The sequence below is a fragment of the Protopterus annectens genome, chromosome 1.part1 (assembly GCF_019279795.1).
Source record: "Protopterus annectens isolate FY-2018-M chromosome 1.part1, PAN1.0, whole genome shotgun sequence".
NCBI lineage: Eukaryota > Metazoa > Chordata > Ceratodontiformes > Protopteridae > Protopterus > Protopterus annectens.
In genome coordinates, this window is record NC_056726.1 from 859580435 (window position 1) to 859601442 (window position 21008).

Here is a 21008-nt window from a genome sequence, read left to right on the forward strand (position 1 = left end):
TCAGCCAAAGTTAAAGGCACAAAACACAAAGTCAAAAACTGAATTAGCTGTCTGTAACTGGGATGATTTGCCATCATTTACACGCAGAAAAAAAAAACTTTATTACCCTGTAGCTATCACCTTTAGTTTTTCTCTAACAAATTATCCTAATGATCTGACCCAGGACCAGATGTTAATTGCCATGGAAAGTAATCAATTTCCTTTACGGAGGATGAACTCATTTGCAAGGTTACTTTAGTGAGCAGCAATGGAGTTCTTAATGAGGTGAGAGTAAAGCAGGCCTTTCAAGTTCTGTGTGTCGATACCTGGATTTATGGCAGTGGACCTATGGCCTCTCACTTCCATCCTATAGTTAGTTATCAGTCAATTGGGTACTTCATCCCTTGTTTTTTGCTTTCTTTAATCTGATTTTACACTCATCAACTATGCAACAAATGTAATAGTCAACAGAGAGTTCACTCATTCCCAGAACAGCTATTACTTATACAACATTATTTTAAAACTTTCTCCTTTCTTTAAGTGTCTGTAGTCTCATGCCACTGAAATATTCACCGTTGTTCAAAAATATTGTATTTAAAGCATAAATGCCTTATTAACAATGTTCTAAATAATTCTATGTAAGTTTTGTATATGTTGGCAGAAAGAGTCATTTAACAGCAATATGTTAAAGCAAATGATGTTTAGAAGCAGGATCTTTCAACTATTTCATTTTGATTTATCTATAACTTATGTTTACTGTGAAAATCCAACTGGGCATAGGTCCCATTTTCAGTGAAGGCCCAAGAGAAATGTTCCCTTTTACAGAATGAGTAGAGGGCAGTTATACAATATTTACATAATAAATATACATATATACATAAACTAGTAATGATATGATAGTTAATCAAAAAATAGTAAATGTACATACATAGAAGAGAAAATGAGCATGCACAGAACTGTAATGATATAAAAGTTAATGAAAATATGACAGTTAAATAAATACAGTAAAACACTAGCTAATATCAAGCTAATGGCAGTGTGGTTAACTTCAAATGGAATCAACTGAAAATAGGTATTGAGTAGGAGACAGTGAAGTCATTGTAGGATGAAGATGGTAACAGATTATGAAGGAGTATTGATGAGGTCTAGGTAAAAGGGAAATAGTAGTGGAGAGAGGTAGACGATAGGTAGTCAGAGATTGTGAAGTAGTAGCTGTGTTATGACCAGTTATCTAAAAGAGTGGTGTTTGTAAGGGTTTGTAGATTATATGGGGACCTCACATGTACAGAGCTGGCAACTGAGAAAGTAGGACTTTTTTGAGTTTTAAATGATTTTAGGGAGTGCTCTTGTAGCATTACTGGCTGAATGTAGTTCCAGGATTTAGCGAGTTGGTGGGAGAGCAGTGACTTGCCAGCAGAATTATTGGGTTGAGATACATGTAATAGGTATTTGTCCAATGAATGTATTAGCTTGGAAGGGTTGTATATTTGTATGATGTTGGAAATGGATGGACAATTGTTCAGTTTGTATACAATGTTATGGATTTGCAGAAGTTGTAAGAAGGTTAGATAATGTTGGAATTTCAGCCACTATAATTCCCTTAGGGCAGCACAGTGCTGGGTTCTATTTGGAAGGTTGGCAGCGAATCATGCTATTTTATAGTAACATTGCTCAAGTTTGTTAAGCAAGGTCACTTGGATGTTGTTAAGGATGGGAGCAGAATACATTAGAATTGGCAAGAGGAGAGAAGAGGCATGTGTTTCCTTATATATTGTCTGAGAGGAAGGGTTTGGCTTTAAAGAGAAAATGTAATTTTTTTGCAATTTTTTCACTATATTTTGGATGCGTGTGTCAAATTTTAGCTTCTCATCTACACAGATGCCTAGTGGATTAGTATGTGTTAAATTTTTGTTTTGTTGACTGAGGTAAGTGAGAAAGAGGCTTTGTTGATTTCAAGCTGTTTGAGAGTAAATATGATTAGTTTGGATTTATTTGGGTTAAGAAATAGCTGGGAGGATGTTATTCAGTTTTTTACAGAGTAGAAAGTCTGTGTAGTATGTTTTTTTTTAATCTAACTTAACTTAACTTGAGTTTTAGTTTGGTTTCTGAGTTCAATCAGTTTTTGCAGATTTGTTAGTGTTTTATTGGCTAGCCAAGTATTCTCGGCTCTATCTCTAAGTCTCATAAGGAATTTTGTATTTTGAGACAACCAGTGGGCAGGTGTGGCCCTAGCACTCTTTTTTTCTGAGTGAAGCAAGTTAATTTATGACGTGAAAGAAAGTACAAATAAAAAGAGCTAGTGAATCATCTAGTGGAATATATTTTACAGCATTCCAGTTACATAGCATTAGATAGGATATAAATTAATCTTTTTGAAATGTGTGAGGTTATGGGCTATGCTGAAATGTGGCTGCTTTTGAACATTAGTTTGCTTTCTTATTATGTAAATAGGGAGATAATTATTTAAGGTATCTGGAAAGGTACCTGAGGTAAAGATTTTATGAGACATACAGGTAAGAATCCAGTCAATTCATATTCCCTTAGAGTTGCCTTTAATATAACAGGTGGGAGTGGTGATTAGCTATTAGAGATGAAATAGATTTATTGATTGGTCAGTGAGTCAGAGACGAAAGAGAGAGCCAATAAATATTAAAATCACCCAGTATACATTTTTCTTGGTAGATGTTGCATGTAACCCAGCAGTAGAAATCTTCTGCAATAGAGATTATTACCAGGTAGCAGATAAGCTCCTCTGATGGATAACTTCTTGTTTTGGTTGAATTGGAGAGTAGATATGTAAATTTCTGTCTTACCAATTTATGGAGGATTTAGTGGTGAAGAGGTAAGTTGCAGATAATTTTTGTATAGTGTTCTAACTCCACCATCCCTTTTATTTTATATGTCTGTTCTTGGTATATTACTGTTTGGAGGTATAATTTAATTCAGTTAATACTACTGAGTCTGTAGCATGTAGGTTAAGTCAGGCATGGAAATGGGGGGGGGGTGGTATTTGCAAATACCTCTAATGTTTATATTTGTAATGTTAAGGGAAGAACACATTGTGTTATGTTGTATTGGAGTGGTTTGTGGGGGTTGTAGAGTTAAAGGTCTGTGGGATGGTCTAGGGTTTGGATCGATGTCGCTACTGAGATTTAATTTGGAAGATATAGGTTGGCTGTAGGATAAGCATTTTATTTTAATTTTTAATTTTAGCTTCGGAATTACGGGGTTGTGTAACTGTATGATGTATTTGAAAAAGTCTTTTGCATTGGGAGAGTATAAGGTGGATGTTATTTTGGGAGAGTTAAGGGTTAGATGTGCTACACCATGCTGTATAGTACAACGAGGATGTTGGTGACGGGTTGTGCAGAAGTGTAAAGGTAAAGATGTTGAGTGGGTCAGTAGACAGAGATGTGAGGGAGTCAGCATGCAGACTGGTATCATGGTGGCTATCTGGATGATAATATTTCGGCAGGTTTAGGGATAGAGGAGTGGGTGGAAAAATCGGGGTGATGTGTTATATTGGGGAAAATATGGTGTTAAAGTGGTGGCAAGTAAAAGGGCAGAGAATATATTGTGATATACAGGACAGAAGGGGAAGATATGCAGTCAAGGATTATTGAAAGAAATATGGGAGGGATATATCCACTAAAACAAAGAATAAACCTTAAAGAAAATGGAAAGAGAAAGAGGAAAACTAATGTACTTGAAGGAGGAAAAATACTGTAGCTGTTGGTGTTAGCTTTTAAGTAATGATAGCCAATTTGCAGGAGGCTGAGGTGAAATTCCCCAAGCAACAATTAACCCTTCAACTAATATCAAATAAATAAATATATAAAAAACAAATACCAAACCACAGAGGAACACAATGACAATGTTTTCCATAAGAAATAACTGCTGGGATGCACTGGCACTGACTCCGTTATCTTGGGAGATTTCTCTTACCATGAAGATCACTCTCTCTCCCTCTCTCTCTCTCTCTCTATATATATATATATATATATATATATATATATATATATATATATGTATATATATAAGATTTTGCTTCAGTTTTACACATTATTTTTTGTCATATTAGTCCCCCCACTCTGTTGATGTTTGGGGTTCCATAATACAACCTGCAGTGATACATAACTGTTGTTAATAGTTTTGGTTTCATGGCTGAATTACAGCATCCACTGAATCTTACAAGAGCTGATTGATTCCCAGAATTCACTGCTGTTTTCCATGTTAACTGTACTATATGTTTTGCTAGTACTGTCACTGTCTGGGAACAGCTATTTATTATTTCTTGTAAATGAAAACTTTGAGACTACACCACACTATAATTGAGGACATTCTAAGCCAATGCCATGAAACTCTTTTATGTTTATAACAGAAAAAAATAAACACATTTCGAAATCTTGGACTGTCAACATAAGGAGCATTCTCTTCTTGAGTAAAATGAAATGAAACAATAAATAGTAATAAATCTGTAATGGAAATATCAGCTGAACACATTTCTTAGAACAACAAATGGTGCTACCAACACCTGACCTGTAATGAATTTGTGCTACTTCATTTCTGGTCCAGCATTGACTTAATAAATTTCAACTTACTGATTTGATAAATTGTTAAATTAGTATATGAAATGGTCCTTGATATATATATATTTTTTTTTTACAAAGAGAAAGAGGGTCAGAGGAGGTGGGAAAAAACAGAGTACACAATGAAACCCCATGCAGTGAACATTCAAAACAAATCTCAGGCAGCAGTCATAGTTCAGGAATAAATCCCTGTCTCTAGACCTGTGAGGGAGAAATTCTAGTAGGGAAGGCCACCATTCTGTTCAATCCTTTTAAGAAGCACTTGGCCTGTGGGAATCGCATTCATGGGAAGCTGAGTTGGGCAGCCCAAAATTCCTGATTTTCAGGACCAGTCTTCAGCTTTTCCTATGTGATCTCCAGGCAGTCTAGGTAAGTTGAGTGATATAAACTAGTCAACATGTGCTGGATCTGTTGTGGGCCCTCCACACAATAGGCTGTGTCTTGCACACCTGTAAGGTATCCAGGAATATCCTCACTGTGTACTTAAAGCATCTCAGTTTTCTCCGCTCATCTAGAATGAGCAGTGTCTCTGAGTCAGAGAAGCTTGCAGATTTCTGAACCGCAAACTCTGCTACAGAGAGTTTGTCTAACAGACTTGCACAGCTTGTATCCACAACCTCATGTTTTTCATATACTGCTTAAAGCAGATGAGCATGATGACGGGAACATGCACTGATCAGTCAGCTGATAGCTTGTACCTATCCAACACCAAACTTCAACATATTCAATTTACAGACTATTATCCATTGATTTCAAAGGCTTTGTTGTTACGAACTTGCTTTGTTTCTTTTCTTGTGTAGTATTTGCTGGAAGTTAGATCATTGGACTAAAACTCAGCATTGTTAATTAACTGCTTCCTCCACCCAAGACACAGGTTTGATTCCATACACCTTCATATGCCTGCCGTGTGACACTGAGCAAGTCACTTATCGAGACAGTGCTCCGAGTTTATCCCTGAAAAAGAACAATTTGTCCAGTAGGCTTACATAGTCAATTACTATTTAAAATAAAAAGTGATACCTTATGAATGATTTCACTGTAGACTTTTAACTGCATTAACTGGGTTAGTCTCATTAGGCTAATGGCTTCTTTTCAGGGGGGACCCATAGGTGAAATTTGACCATGATAATGGGGAAGTTCACCTGCTCTTTTCTATAGGTCCTTTGGATTCTTTTACATCCACCTGAGCTACCAGCTGCTCAAGTATGTCAGACCTTTGTTTCATGTCTCATCCAAAGGACAACACACTCAGTGCACCAAAGGCGAGTGTGCAATCTGTTGCACAGCTGATGTGCTACAACAAAACTTAGCTTTATTTCTATGGCAGATTTAATTTAAAAAAAATGTTTATGTTGTTTCAAACTGCTATGGTATCTAGTAGTATTATAGATTTACAGATCATTATGAGTGATGAGATCATTATGGGGACATTTCACAGAGGAGCATGTATAAGGTTCTGTGGTGATGTTTTGGTGTTTGTGAGATTAGGTATGTGTGGGAAATTAGGCACACATTTGGTAGTTTATGTGCATATTTGGTAGATTAGATACATACTGGAGAGTTTAGGTGTACATTACAGAGATTAGCTATGTATTTTGTAGATTGGGTTCATATTTGGAACACGTTTATGAGATTAGGTATCTACTTATAATATGATCAGTAATTGAGAACAGACTTTTTGGTTACGAAGGTGGTATACTGCTGAACTTGATATGGATTTCTTAAGTATAACTACCTTTTTCCTGTGGCTACTTTTATCTACTTATTATTTGGTATGGTATTGGTGTCAGGTATATTAATGGGGGTGGGTAGGTTTGTTTTACATAATCATATTGATTTTATTTATGCAAAACATGTAGCTGACACATTATTTACAGGGTTAACTTTAAAGTGTGCTTCTAGAAGTTATGGCATTAAATGACAAGTATTTTTGTTGAGGATTTATTTTTTTTATTTTTTTGTTAATATTCAGTTGATATGGTTTTTGTTCTATTTTATTTGGCGAGGCACTCCTTTCCTGTTGAGACCTTAATTTCCTTCAGGTTTTAGCACTGTTGTAGGCATTACTATATGTGATGTTCTTAGAGAGAAGGACAGCAAAGAAATGATGCTTTAAACTGCATTTACTTCTTTTAGTTTACCGCTTTACTATTTAGGTAGATTGTATGTTATGATTTCTATGGGTAGGGTGTAGTAATGATCGTCTGACATATTTAATTATATGCCTTTTAAGTCGTAACAATACTTGCTTATCTACTAATTGTTTTAAAGTTAGTGAAGGTGTTTTATGCAGACTACATTATTTTGTTTGTTTTTTTGTTAGGTCTACACTATGGAGTCTTGAATCAATAGTCGAAAAATAGGTCCAGCCATTGATGAGTTAAAGTGCTAATACTTTAAGATTAGATGTTGATAAAGTGGTGACATGCAGAGTACTCTGCACTGTAGACAAAGTTTGGCAGAAATGTTTGCTAAATCATGTGTACAGACACACACACACAACACACTCACACACACACACACTTAAACTATACAAAATATACACTTTATTCATTTACTGAAATGTAATTCAGGAAAATTCAAGCATTTCCTTTATTAATGTGAGTGACAGAGAAGTGAGGAATTCGAAATCAGTATGATTGAGGCTCCTTTCCTTACTGCCATTTTAAACTGTATTAGAACTTCCACAGAAACTTCAAAGATGATACATACTAATGGTAAACATCTTGAAGAGAAAACTGCAATAATCTATAGGGTCACACATTCTTTAGTATCACAGTCCTTCACTTCTTGTACTAATTTTTAATAAAATACGAAAAAGTCTAATGAACTAATCAGCAAAATTAATTTTCATACTTTAACATTAAACTAATCTTCAGCGTCCCAGAAATACAATACAACTGATACGGCCATATTTGCCATGTACTATATTGGTTAAACATTTACCATCATAGTGATAGTTTTCCGCATATGGATACGTGTCCTGCAGTGCATTCTGTATACTTTTTATAACAAGGAGCATAAACATAACTAGATAAATAAATAAAGACATACATAAATATATATATATGTATATATATATATATATATATATATATATATACACACACACACACACACACACACACACACACACACACACACACACACACAATGAAAATCTAGTGTTTGCTTTCATTTGGAATTTATTGCCAAAGGTAGCAAGATGAGATGAAAGCAGCATCCATCAGGGAACAAGATAGGCTTTCCTTGATCTACAGACACATGGTTTTCCTTTTGATATACATCAAACTGAAATCTTGTTGAATCTGAGGAACCTTATGATCTAAAGTAAAGATGCAACAATGACAATGAATAGTGTGCATTCTCATATAAGATGCCCAGATCCATAATAATTAAATAAATTAACAATAACAGTGTCTACATTTGGATGACTAAGTGAAATGTATGACTGTTAATTACACAGTAGCTGTTCAATAAATTGTATGATCATAGTTGTTGTTTTGTGTGTGCATGCTTGTATGTGTGCGCACGTGTGTGTGTGTGTGTGTGTGTGTGTGTGTGTGTGTGTGTGTGTGTGTGTGTGTGTGTGCGTGTGTGTGTAATGAACAGCACACATTTTACAGCCATCAAGTAATGAACAACTGTGAACATATTTGCTGTGATACGCCATCTACAAAAATGCTTTCAATAAAGGCCACAGGGGCCCCTGTAATTCATTAAAAATCTGCTTCATACCCTGCTGTTGCATACCCAAAGCACCTTTTGCATTTTTCGAAATGTGCCATATGGATGTTTGCTGAAAAAAAAAAGACAGAAACCAGGCCTGTACTGTATCAAAGAGCTATCACAACAGCTAAATGTAAACCTGCAGTCTGTGTGGCCCCCAGTGGAGCAGAGTGTAGAAGTAATTTACAGTGCACTGAGCTAGAAAGAGGTATTGGAACACACTCTGTGCATCTGTCCACGTTAATAAACGTAGGTTCAGTAAGAGAAAGTCCTAGTTGAGAGGTCACCCCTGTGTTGTTCTTATATTAGAGACCCTTCCAAAGTGCACATGACAGGTTGTTCTGGTACATTGACCAGAGAGGTCTATGAAGCTTGGCAGGTTACCAATTTATTTAAGGCTGATAAAAATTCTATAGGCAAACAGCAAACACTCCTGAGAAACATGCTGATTCTTATTAAGAGGAACATGTAGATTAGATCAGAGCTGATTGCATTTACAGAAATGCTTCTTATTTTGCAGAAGAATTTATGGGATCAATGGGGCATAAAGCTAACCTTCAGAGTAATGCAAATTACTTCACATTTAAGCTAATAAGATCAAAAAGGCAGATGTTCTACCCTGCTATTTGAAACTCATCTTATGCAAGCAAGGTTGATCGTAACTTTAGTATTACTGTACACATTTTCTAGATTTCTGCTGCTTAAATTACTAGTTTTATTTTCTTTTGTTTATCACTGAAAGAGTGAAGACTCAACACAGTTTTCTTCATTCATGCCAAGAGGTCCACACTAGTGTTGTTCTTTTTATAAACTACAGAATGTTATCAAAGTGATTAGTTAAAACTGCGTGTATAAAAAGATTGCATGACATTGATAATCTTGTAGTGTTTTATATGCTATGTCTCAGCATGCATGTTTAGAGGAAGTTTTTAGGATGGCTTGCATACTGACCTCAGGGATGTCAAGTATTTCCGAGGAAATCAAAATTACAGCTGACCTTTATTTCATTTCTTTGCTGGGGAATGCTGCAGAAGGACATATGCATTCCTAATGCTTTTCAACATCACTTTGTTCTAGCCTCAGGAGGGACAAGATGATTAACATTCATGTCATGGTTTCATAGGTTCACTGGATACAGACATTTCTGAGGGCAGTTGAGTTCTTGAATCAGTAGTATTCTGACAGGTATTTGCACATTTGACCTATGACCTTGTAGTCACTTGATGGGGCACCATGGGTAAATCAGATAGCACTATAAACCAAATTAAGATATGAATACACAAGGCTGGGGTGTGCTATTCTTGCTTTAACCACTACCTTAACTCCTCATTTTCTAGTACTGAACAGGATTTAAATGTGGTACCATTCTATTTTGCCAAAAAGTGAAGTTAGTTACTTAACTGCTTTAGAGGACTGGTGAAGAGGAGCTCTAGGTAATAGTGGGGGACATTCTGTAGAGGCCTAGTAGCTGAGGAGGAGAGATAAAAAGCCTTGTCAGGAATGAACTACATTTATTTTATTTTTATTTTATTTACTTTGTTTACCAGGAAAATCTGACTGGGTTGTCACAAAAAAAAATATATATATATTTTCAGCTGACACCCAGACAGAAAAGCTTCAATTTACAAGAAAGACATCTAAAAACATGCATTAAAAGTAGATACAGGTAGTACTTTATGCATTACCAGAGTAGTAAAAGATATAACAGATTACTTTGTTATAAACATTACAGTCAAAATAAAGTACGGGTCTAAACTATGCTGCAAAAAACCTTTACAGTGAACACCATTTCATCGACATGTATTCCGCGAAATTCACTTCCGTGATTTGCTGAATACTTAAAGGTCAAAAAATACTTGCTCCGCAACCAAACATAACTAAATCTAACTAAACCAAACCCACTCGTGTGGGGGGTTTTGCCCCCCACACTGACCCTAATTAAATATACCAACTCCGAGATCATACTGCAGTGGTGAAAAGGGCAAAACAGTGTAGTTGGCCGACTATGTCTTTGCCCTGTAAGTATTCAATGAATTGAGGAAGTGAATTTCACTGAATATGTGTCGACGATGTAACCCAGCCACTGCGGATGCACAAGCTAGTGCATTTCTTTGTGGTGGTCCCAAGCCCGGATAAATGGGGAGGGTTGCATCAGGAAGGGCATCCGGCGTAAAACTTTGCCAAATCTTTTCATGCAGTCACCAGTTAATATTTCCATACCAGATTGGTCGAGGCCCGGGTTAACAACGACTGCCACCAGTACCAACAGGGTGCTGGTGGGCTACTGTTGGCCGAAGGAGGAGAAGAGGCAGAAGGCATGGCTGAAGGCAGGAAGAGAGGAGAAAAGCTAGGACTGTGGTAGTGAGGGTTGGCACTTTGAATGTTGGCAGTATGACTGGTATAGGGAGAGAGCTAGCTGATATGATGGACAGAAGGAAGGTTGTTATATTGTGTGTGCAAGAGACCAGATGGAAGGGGAGTAAGGCTAGGTGTATCGGAGGTAGGTTCAAATTGTTTTATCATGGTGTGGATGGGAGGAGAAATGGTGTAGGAGTTATTCTGAAGGATCAGTATGCAAAGAGTGTTTTGGAGGTGAAAAGGGCGTCGGATAGAGTGATGTTTATGAAGCTGGAAATTGATGGTGTAATGATGAATGTTGTTAGTGCATATGCTCCACAAGTTGGGTGTGCAATGGATGAGAAAGAAAAATTTTGGAGTGAATTGGATGAAGTGGAGATGACTGTACCCAAGGGTGAGAGGGTGGTGATTGGAGCAGATTTAAATGGGCATGTTGGTGAAGGGAACAGTGGGGATGAGGAAGTGTTGGGTAGGTATGGTGTTAATCAAAGGAATGCAGAAGGTCAGATGGTAGTGGATTTTGCGAAAAGGATGGATATGGCTGTGATGAATACGTATTTTAACAAGAGGGAGGAGCATAGGGTGACATACAAGAGTGGAGGAAGATGCACACAGGTGGATTATATCTTATGTAGGAGGGCCAGTTTGAAGGAGATTGGAGACTGTAAAGTGGTGGCCGGAGAAAGTGTAGTTAGGCAGCATAGGATGGTGGTTTGTAGGATGAAGTTGGTGATCAAGAAGAGGAGGAGGGGTGTGAGGGCAGCACCAAGGATCAAATGGTGGAAACTGAAAAAGGGTAATTGTGAGGTGGAGTTCAGGGATGAGTTAAGACAGGCACTGGGTGGCAGTGAAGAGTTACCAAATAGCTAGGTAACTACAGCAGAGCTAGTAAGGGAGATGGCTAGAAAGGTGCTTGGTATCACATCGGGACAAAGGAAGGATAACAAGGAGACATGGTGGTGGAATGAGGAAGTACAGAAGAGTATACAGGCAAAGAGGTTGGCAAAGAAGAAGTGGGATTGTCAGAGGGATGAAGAAAGTAGACAGGAGTAGACAGGAGTATAAGGAGATGAGGTGCATGGCAAAGAGAGAGGTGGCGAAGGCTAAGGATAAGGCATATGAAGAGTTGTATGAAAGGTTGGACACTAAGGAGGGAGAAAAGGACCTGTACCGATTGGCCTGACAGAGGGGCTGTACTAGGAAAGATGTGCAGCAGGTAAAGGTGATAAAGGATAATGAGGGAAACATACTCACAAGCAAGGAGAGTGTGTTGAGGAGACGGAAAGAGTACTTTGAGGTGTTGATGAATGAATGAAGAGAATGAGAGGGAGAGAAGGTTGGATGATGTAGGGATAGTGAATCATGACATACAATGGATTAGCAAGGAGGAAGTAAGGATAGCTATGAAGAGAATGAAGAATGGAAAGGCCCAGATGACATACCTGTGGAAGCATGAAGGTGTTTAGGTGAAATGGCAGTGGAGTTTTTAACCAGACTGTTTAATGAAATCTTGGAAAGTGAGAGGATGCCTGAGGAATGGAGAAAAAGTGTTTTGGTACTGATTTTTAAGAATAATGGTGATGTGCAGAGCTGTAGTAACTACAGAGGGATTAAACTGATCAGTCACAGCATGAAGTATGGGAAAGAGTAGTGGAAGCTAGGTTAAGAAGGGATGTGATGATTAGTGAACAACAGTATGGTTTCATGCCAGGAAAGAGCACTACAGATGCAATGTTTACTCTGAGAGTGTTGATGGAGAAGTACAGAGAATGTCAGAAGGAGTTGCATTTTGTTTTTGTAGACTTGGAGAAAGCATATGACAGGGTGCCTAGAGAGGAGTTGTGGTATTGTATGAGGAAGTCAGGAGTGTCAGAGAAGTATCGAAGAGTGGTACAGGATATGTACGAGGGTAGTGTGACAGTGGTGAGGTCTGCGGTTGGAGTGATGGATGCGTTTAAGGTGGAGGTGGGGTTATATCAAGGATCAGCTCTGAGCCCTTTCTTATTTGCAATGGTGATGACATTGTGATCTGTAGTGAGAGTAGGGAACAGGTGGAGGAGACCCTGAAGAGATGGAGATATGCTCTACAGAAAAGAGGGATGAAGGTCAACAGGACTAAGACAAATATATATGTGTGTGAATGAGAGGGAGGATAGAGGAATGGTGAGGATGCAAGGAGTAGAGGTGGCAAAGGTGGATGAGTTTAAATACTTGAGGGCAATAGTTCAGAGTAATGGTGAGTGTGGAAGAGAGGTGAAGAAGAGAGTACAGGCAGGATGGAGTGGGTGGAGAAGAGTGTCAGGAGTGATTTCTGACAGACGAGTACCTGTAAGAGTGAATGGGAAGTTCTACAGGAGGGTAGTAAGACCAGCTATGTTATATGGATTGGAGACAGTGGCATTGACAAAAAGGCAGTAGTTTGAGCCGGATGTGGCAGAGTTAAAGATGTTAAGATTTGCACTGGGTGGGACGAGGGTGGACAGGATTAGAAATAAGTATATTAGAGGGTCAGCCCAGGTTGTAAGGTTGTAAGGTTTGGAGACAAAGCCAGAGAGGCAAGATTATGTTGGTTTGGACATGTGCTGAGAAGGGATGCAGAGCATATTGGGAAAAAGATGCTAAGGATGAAGCTACCAGGTAACAGGAAAAGAGGAAGGCCTAAGATAAGATTTATGGATGTGGTGAGAGAGGACATGCCGGTGGTTGGTGTGACAGAACAAGATGCAGAGGAAAGGAAGAAATGGAAGCCGGTGATCCACTGTGGCGACCCTTAACGGGGACAGCCAAAAGAAGATGATGATGTGTCAACGATGTGGTGTTCACTGTAAACATATTTTGGTGATGTAACATAGACCCATAAAGTACTAAATTACATTAATTTCAGCAGGCCAGCAATAGCGGATTTCATATTCAAACAGGTCTTAAACAGTTACAGTTCTGGTTGCCAAGTAGCCTTTTTTTTTTTTTTTTTTTTAATTTGCTTTTGAAGTTTGAATAAGCTGTAGTTAGTGTGATTTCACCAGGTAGTGAGTTGCAAGATTTGGCTTTGCTGCAGGAATACAATGCAGAGCTATGGGAACTGAGAGTATTTACAACAAACACTTGGCCTGTGGTCTCAAACCTTAGGGATCAAGGACAGGTGTACCATTCCATTAAAGTTTTGCTCTTAGAACATTTTTAAGATTAGTAGATGATGTTTTGGGCAATCTTTAGTTGAGATAGACAATTATTGTCTCATATTGTCTAATAGACAGAAAACAACAAGTGGGAGGTTTGAATAATGGTTAAAATGTTACAGACTAAGGTGCAGGGTTTTTCTTCTCACAGGGGGTAATGGTCTAGGTTTAAAATGGCTCACAAGGACAGTTATATTAGTACTAACCAATATCAGATTAGCCTTTACATAGTCTCTGAATACTGAGGTATTGGAGGATGCTTCTGGTTTCAGTCTTAATTTGATTCTGACTGACTTGTCATCTGATTTGACAAGGGAAAAGGTTACAATAGGTGAGGAACACAGTTGTCTTATAGTGGTAAGGACCAACTCCATGAGTTTTTTCTCCCTTAGGACAGCAAGTTCCTCTTCACATCATTATTATTTATCTAGGTGTCTGTGAACTGCTGTATCAATCCTGATCTACTTCCATTTCAGCATGGAAATCAGTCTTCCTTTCCCTTTTGGTTGTATTAGATAGATATTAACTCTTCTTCAATATTTCCAATGTTTCCATATTTTCAGTTGTCTCTTTACCTTCTTTGTTCTGCCTGGTCAGTTCTGCTACATGCCTAAAAAGCCTTTGTTCCCTTTTTAGTTACCTTCTCCCAACCTCATTCTGTTTGTATTGTTGCTGCTGTCAACTTTGTCATACATCTCCCTGGCTCCTTGCACTGTGTCTCTTGAACCATACTGCTATTCATCTCTAGCTACTACATCCTCATTTTATACCTTAGTCACGTCTTTTATTCCAAGGTAGCAACATTGGTCTTCTTTTCTACTTCCCTTTTGTCTCTTCTCAAACCATTGTCCACAATCCTGAATGCTTCTCCCTGGAACAATTCCCACAGCTTGATTTATCTACTTCATCAGTGATCATTTTTGCTAACCTATTCCCTAAATTCTCAAGCCATAATCTTTGCCTGTGGATTTGCTCCTTGCCAAGCAATCTCATAGCTCTGCAGTATGATCAATGCTGACTAATGGTGGTGTAATCCAAACATCCTTTACTTTGATTAACTACCAAGTCAAGAGTTCTATCCTTCCTATTACAACAGTGCTCTAGGTGTGTGAATCCCACAGGATGCAATTCTTTAGTCATCTCTTTATCCCTCTTTACAATGGTTCATGGAATCCTTCAGTCCAATCTCAGCAGACTCAGACACTGCTAGATTTGAAACAACCTCCTCCTGTTCCAGCCCCATATTTGTTCCTGCTTTCTTTCACCACTTAAACCAATTTGTTATACTCCAATCCTTTATTGTCTCCCATTGTCCCAGACTTCCTCATCACAGCATCAATCAGCCATTGTTTTCCTCCTCTACCTTAATAGTATTGGTGCTAACCCTGGTTCTTGCCTTTTGCATTACCATTGTCCATTTCTGTGTGATGTGGCTATTACATTTTGCGCTCTTGTGGCTGTCCTTTATATGATGTTGCACTCCTGAGCAGCCTACATCCAGGAACCTGAAAGTCCCACCTCCCTCCTCATAGAATCCTATTTCTGTAATCCCATGAATGAACACTTCCCCTTCCATTTCACTGCCTGCATGTCTTCAATTCACTGGCTGGAACTTCATGTGTGAGCAGTCAAAATTCTAAAACCTTACAGACAAATCTAAGTAAAAAAATGAACACTTGAAGGAAATAGCATATCATGCAACCATTTCTTTAGGTGTAGCAAGTAAGGGAAACCAACCCATGCTATTGCAAAAGAATGTTGCCAAGAACCAATGGTATTAGACCACTCAGCTTGTTCAGCCTTAAGCCTACAGTTGTTTGAACATTTTTTTTAATTATGATATGGAAATCGATCAAATGCATTGATGATTCCTGTTACGACAAAAGGCACATTTTGATGAAATGCTTCAAATGCATAGACAGATAGATAAAAATAGACAGATATAATTAGAGAGAAACATACACGCATGCATGCATGCACTCAACCCCCCACACACACACCACACACACAAATATATATATATATATATATATATATATATATATATATATATATATATATATATATATACAAACACACACACACACACACACACACACACACACACACACACCTGTCTATAATATAACAATGTAGTTGATAAAAGGCAACATATCCTAAATGGCCAGCACCCACCACAGGAGCAATATCATCAAGCAGCAGGGAACAAAATAAGTACCATACCCTTACAAAAATACCACTTACCTCAAACTCCAGCTAAATCCACAAACTGCACGTCACGTCACGTACACAAACACATAATGGTGAATGCGAATGTGTTTTACATAACTGCACATACTGAAATTCGACATTTCGGTATTTTGAGTTTATAAAGTATATAAATAAAGACATACATAAATACATAAATATATATATATATATATACACACACACACACACACACACACACACACACACACACACACACACACACACACACACACACACATTTTCAGCACCTTTAAAACAGGAATCTTGTATTCTTGTATTCCAACATTTCACACACACACACACACACACACACACACACATATATATATATATATATATATATATACATATACACACATATATATGTGTGTGTGTGTGTGTGTGTGTGTGTGTGTGTGTGTGTGTGTGTGTGTGTGTGTGTGTGTGTGTGTGTGTGTGTGTGTGTGTGTGTAGGTACATGATGTTTCAGCTTAGACTCATAGGTTCATAGGTCGGTACTAGGCTATTGGCCCTAGGGCCTATACAAGCCTAGGCATAACAATTCCCTGGCTATTTCTTCCCACTGTATTTACTTCCCTGGACCCCTGTCTAGCAGGGCGATTGACATGATCCCCGTATTCATGCAGTCTGAAATACAATTAGTGTAATCCCATTTAGTATAGTAGTGTAATAGGCTATTAAGAGTAAATGCTGGTGTGGGTTTGGAGTGTTAGGGTGCCAGGAATTCTAAAGCAAATCAATCTAGTGTACCACTTGTACCTTGCAAATGCCACACACACACACACACACACACACACACACACACACACACACACACACACACACACACACACACACACACACACACACACGCTCACATACTCACACACATTTGTGCATCAGTAGTGATTTACTATGTGTGGTATTTTCTCTTTTCTCTGTAGTTGTGTGACCAAGGACTTAATATATTTAATCAAGGGTTTTGGAGGGGTACTGGGACTTCTCCACTCTGCAAAACATAGTTTTTGCAGAGTATTTGCTGTATATAAAATTTTAGATGTAATGAGATGTGACTAAATGTATTTTAGATAAAAAAATGTAAATGTTTTGTAATTAGATGAAATGTTTCCTAGAGGTATTACCTATGACAAAGGGATATCAGATATGGGAGAATTTATCCAAGATCATGTGGTCACTTTGGTTTGAGTCTCTTAACCATTACTGGCCAGTCATCAGTGAGCTGCATATCCTACATCCCTACAGTCAGTCCTTGCTTACATATTATCACTAGTGGAGGGGAATGGGTCATTATACTCTGCGTCATGCATTTATCCATCCCAGCAGAGAATTCAGTGCATACACTCCACACTGTAAATAATTCAACATTCCAAATGCAGCATTCTTCATGGGTACTCAGGTTTCTTTTTGGCATTAAGCAATAGTTCTTCAAAATTAAAGCAGCAAAATCCTGCTATCTACTTAGTACTTAGTACAATTATCACTGTTCCTAAAGTCATGGCAAGTATGTCATTGAAAATGCAGGTAAATAAATTCATCTCCAAAATCCAAAGTAATTTCTGTTTTTTTTTTTTTTTCAGTTGCTCTATCCTTCAAATCCACTGATAGCTTTATTATTCATAGGTTAAACATGTTATGCATTTTATATATTTTCTACAATGATTACTCCAGTTCATTGCTTCCTGTTGATCTGTAAAATCATTATTTTGTTAATTTCAGTGTTCAGTCAGTCTAGTTTTTTTTTTCCTTATTCAGATCAAATAGCTTGTGATTCATTATGTCCCAGATGATATTTGCAGTTCTTTTGTTTTTACTGCCACCTATAGTTGTAGACAATTCTAAAATGTTTGAATGTTTGAGTTTTCTATTTGCTGTAGCACTTCCTTGGAGCTTTTCCTACTTACAACAACTGAAACTTAGCTGTTTTCTAGTTGGAGTGGTCATTCATGAAAATAAGTAAACAGATAAATAACCAGTTACAGAAACTCCAATGTACAGTCATGTTATTTGTATGCCATCTGACATTAAGCCCAGAACGGATAACTAACTTACAAGGTATTTCACTTCTGACAATACTTGTCAAAAAGGGAAACTACAAGACATAAAATTCTTAACTCAAAACTTGTTATTTATCGCATATTGGCCCATTGTTCAATGTGTATTCCAAGGCTTCTTCCAGACTGTGCAGTGGAGCCTAGTCTCTTGTGATGAGAAGAAAATCCAAGTTTCATCAACATTACTTTAGGATAGAGCTCTGAACACACAATCTATGACAATTGCACCTTTAATATAACATTATATCAAAAATGTTGACAAAAGTCTCATTGTCTGGCAAAGCAAGTATGGGATAGCGTTTAACTGACTACTGTTTGAGGCAAGAGATACAGCTGAATGCATAGCACACTTCACTGCTGCAATGATCAGTATTCTAATATTTTTATTTTTATTTTGAAATGTAAGACTTCCCTTTGATAAAGTTTTGCTAAAGACACATGCAATTTAAAGTGATTAGATGTACTACATCTACAAGTTATAGTCCATTGATGAATCATTTTTCGTTCTCAAAACTAACCTGGCCTGCCATTTGGTCTGGATTTACTGATAACACTCTACTGTCATATTACAATGCAGGTGTGCATGTGTACCCAAAAGAAATAGTATATTATGTTAATTAAACAACATAAGTTTTACCCCTTATTCACTGATAGCAATCTCTGCCTCTCTGTTCTCCATAAAATAAACCTGCTCAAAGTTTTGACAAAGTTGTTGTTAGCCTGACAAGCCCCAAAAGAGCAACCCTGGCTGGGATATCTATTTTCAATGAATCGCTTACATCCATGTGTTAATGCATGGTTTGTACAAGCCATCGGTGCCTTGTCTTAAAAAAATTATAGAAATTTTCAACTTTTCCAAAACCATGGTACGTGACAAATGTTTTTATTTTTTTTTCTATTTGAATAATGATAGAGTCCTATTGGTATAAGGAGAAAAACAATCAAACAAGTAATCTGCTTGGCCAAGTTTCACTCCCCTATGTTCCTAGTAAAATCTCATTCTCTTTGCTGTAAATGACTGGAAATGAAAACCAGAACATTTTTTATCAGAAGTGCATGTTCAACCCGTGTTACATTACTTATCTGTCAATAAAAAAAATGCAGCAGAGAGGGAGCTCTTCTGCAACTAGTGTGTGCTTCACGTCTAATCCATCCCCTGTGGGTGCTACAGGTTTAGAACATTGTGCATCTTGCCGATTTCTCTCATTAAAAGTAGCTCTTAACCTCTGATGTATAATTAGGCCATGGCTCGACACCAGTGCTAAGTTAAATTGTTAGAATTGATGTTGAATCAATGCAGCATAAACTAAGAACCAAATATATACTTTTGTAATTGTTCTGTCTCATACATGAGCAGCAATTAGAACTGAGCAAAAATATAAACTTAGTTATCTTCTGTCAAAAACCTCTGAATAGCAATACAACAGGAGCCAAGGCAATAAACACTGTTCTCTTGACAAAGGAAAAGAGGGTCACTATGGCTTCTTTAGGTATCCCCTTTGTTTATTTGGCTCACTAGACATTAAACTGAACTCCCCCTGAAAAGTTACTTTTTTCAGATAGCCACGCTGTACTGTTAGCTTTTTATAACGCATGCATTTGTAGCTATTAAACTATTTCAGAGCAACATTTTCTAAAATAGTCTCCAGTGAAACATTTACGTACAGCAAAAAAACAGAAATGATGCCCTGAAGAGAAAGGGAGAGAGATAAAGAAATCAACAATTCTCATTGTAAATTTTCATTTATTCTATCAAAACAGTGACTCGATGAATTTCTTGCATATTAGACAAAAAAAAAAAAAAAAAATACGAACACTAAGCAGCATAAACATGCATGCAGGTATGTAGAATAAACTCAAAAGAAAAATAAATAATGAATTGTTTATATGAAAACGGGAAAATCTGTTGTTGCAGCACAGGCAGCAGAAAGATTCTCTTATTGTGTATTCAACTTTACTAGCAGATTGCAAGAGGTACAAATATACAAACGACCATTACAATATGATTTACAAACTTTGTCAGTCATTGTATCAAAGTGTGACTGTCACACTTACAAAGCAAAAAGTAAAATGGAGGAAGTAGTCTTTCCAGCTGAAGAATATTTTTGTAAATTAAAAAACAAAAAAAATAATTTCCTATGAGGAGGCAGAGCCTTCATTCAAAATAAAAGTGATGTGTCATCAGACCATAACTGTAAATAGTGAGCTCTGATGCTACTACACAATTACATGAAAAAGAACATTTCACTGACTACAGTAATCTCTGACTACAAACACACACATGCACAATGTAATTCACTGTCACTTTGCAAGATGGAAAACATAGTTTCACTCATTTCTGAAAACTGTCTTCGAAACAAAACGACTACATTCTTAAAGTTACTTTTTTGGAAACAGAACCTCCTTTCAATTCACTTTAATAATTCATGTACTTCATGCGCAAATACATGGTAGTGGAATCCTCCTGAGATGAAAATTCAAGTTTGGTGCACATGTAATAAGAACAAATATTCACAGCACTTAGTTATTTGGTTAACAAAAAATAATTGAGTAATATTTGCATTCATTCATGCATTCCTTTTGATTTTCCATTATTCCGATATAGGGAAACAGAAAGATAGAGCTTACCAAGCTTGTAATGGGTGTAAAACAAGAGATCAGTCTTGGACAGTACGGCAGTATGTAACACGATAGCATAACTGTCATGCACTCTATGGCCGTTATGAACCTCAACATCATACATGCTGCATGCTTTTAGGTAATGAGTAAAACAATGACTTGTAAACAAAGTCTGAGTAACTCCGTAAGAAACCATACCACTGCAAGTTTTCTTCTCCCAACTCTTCTCTACGCTGTGCCCATCCTGGTCAGTCTGT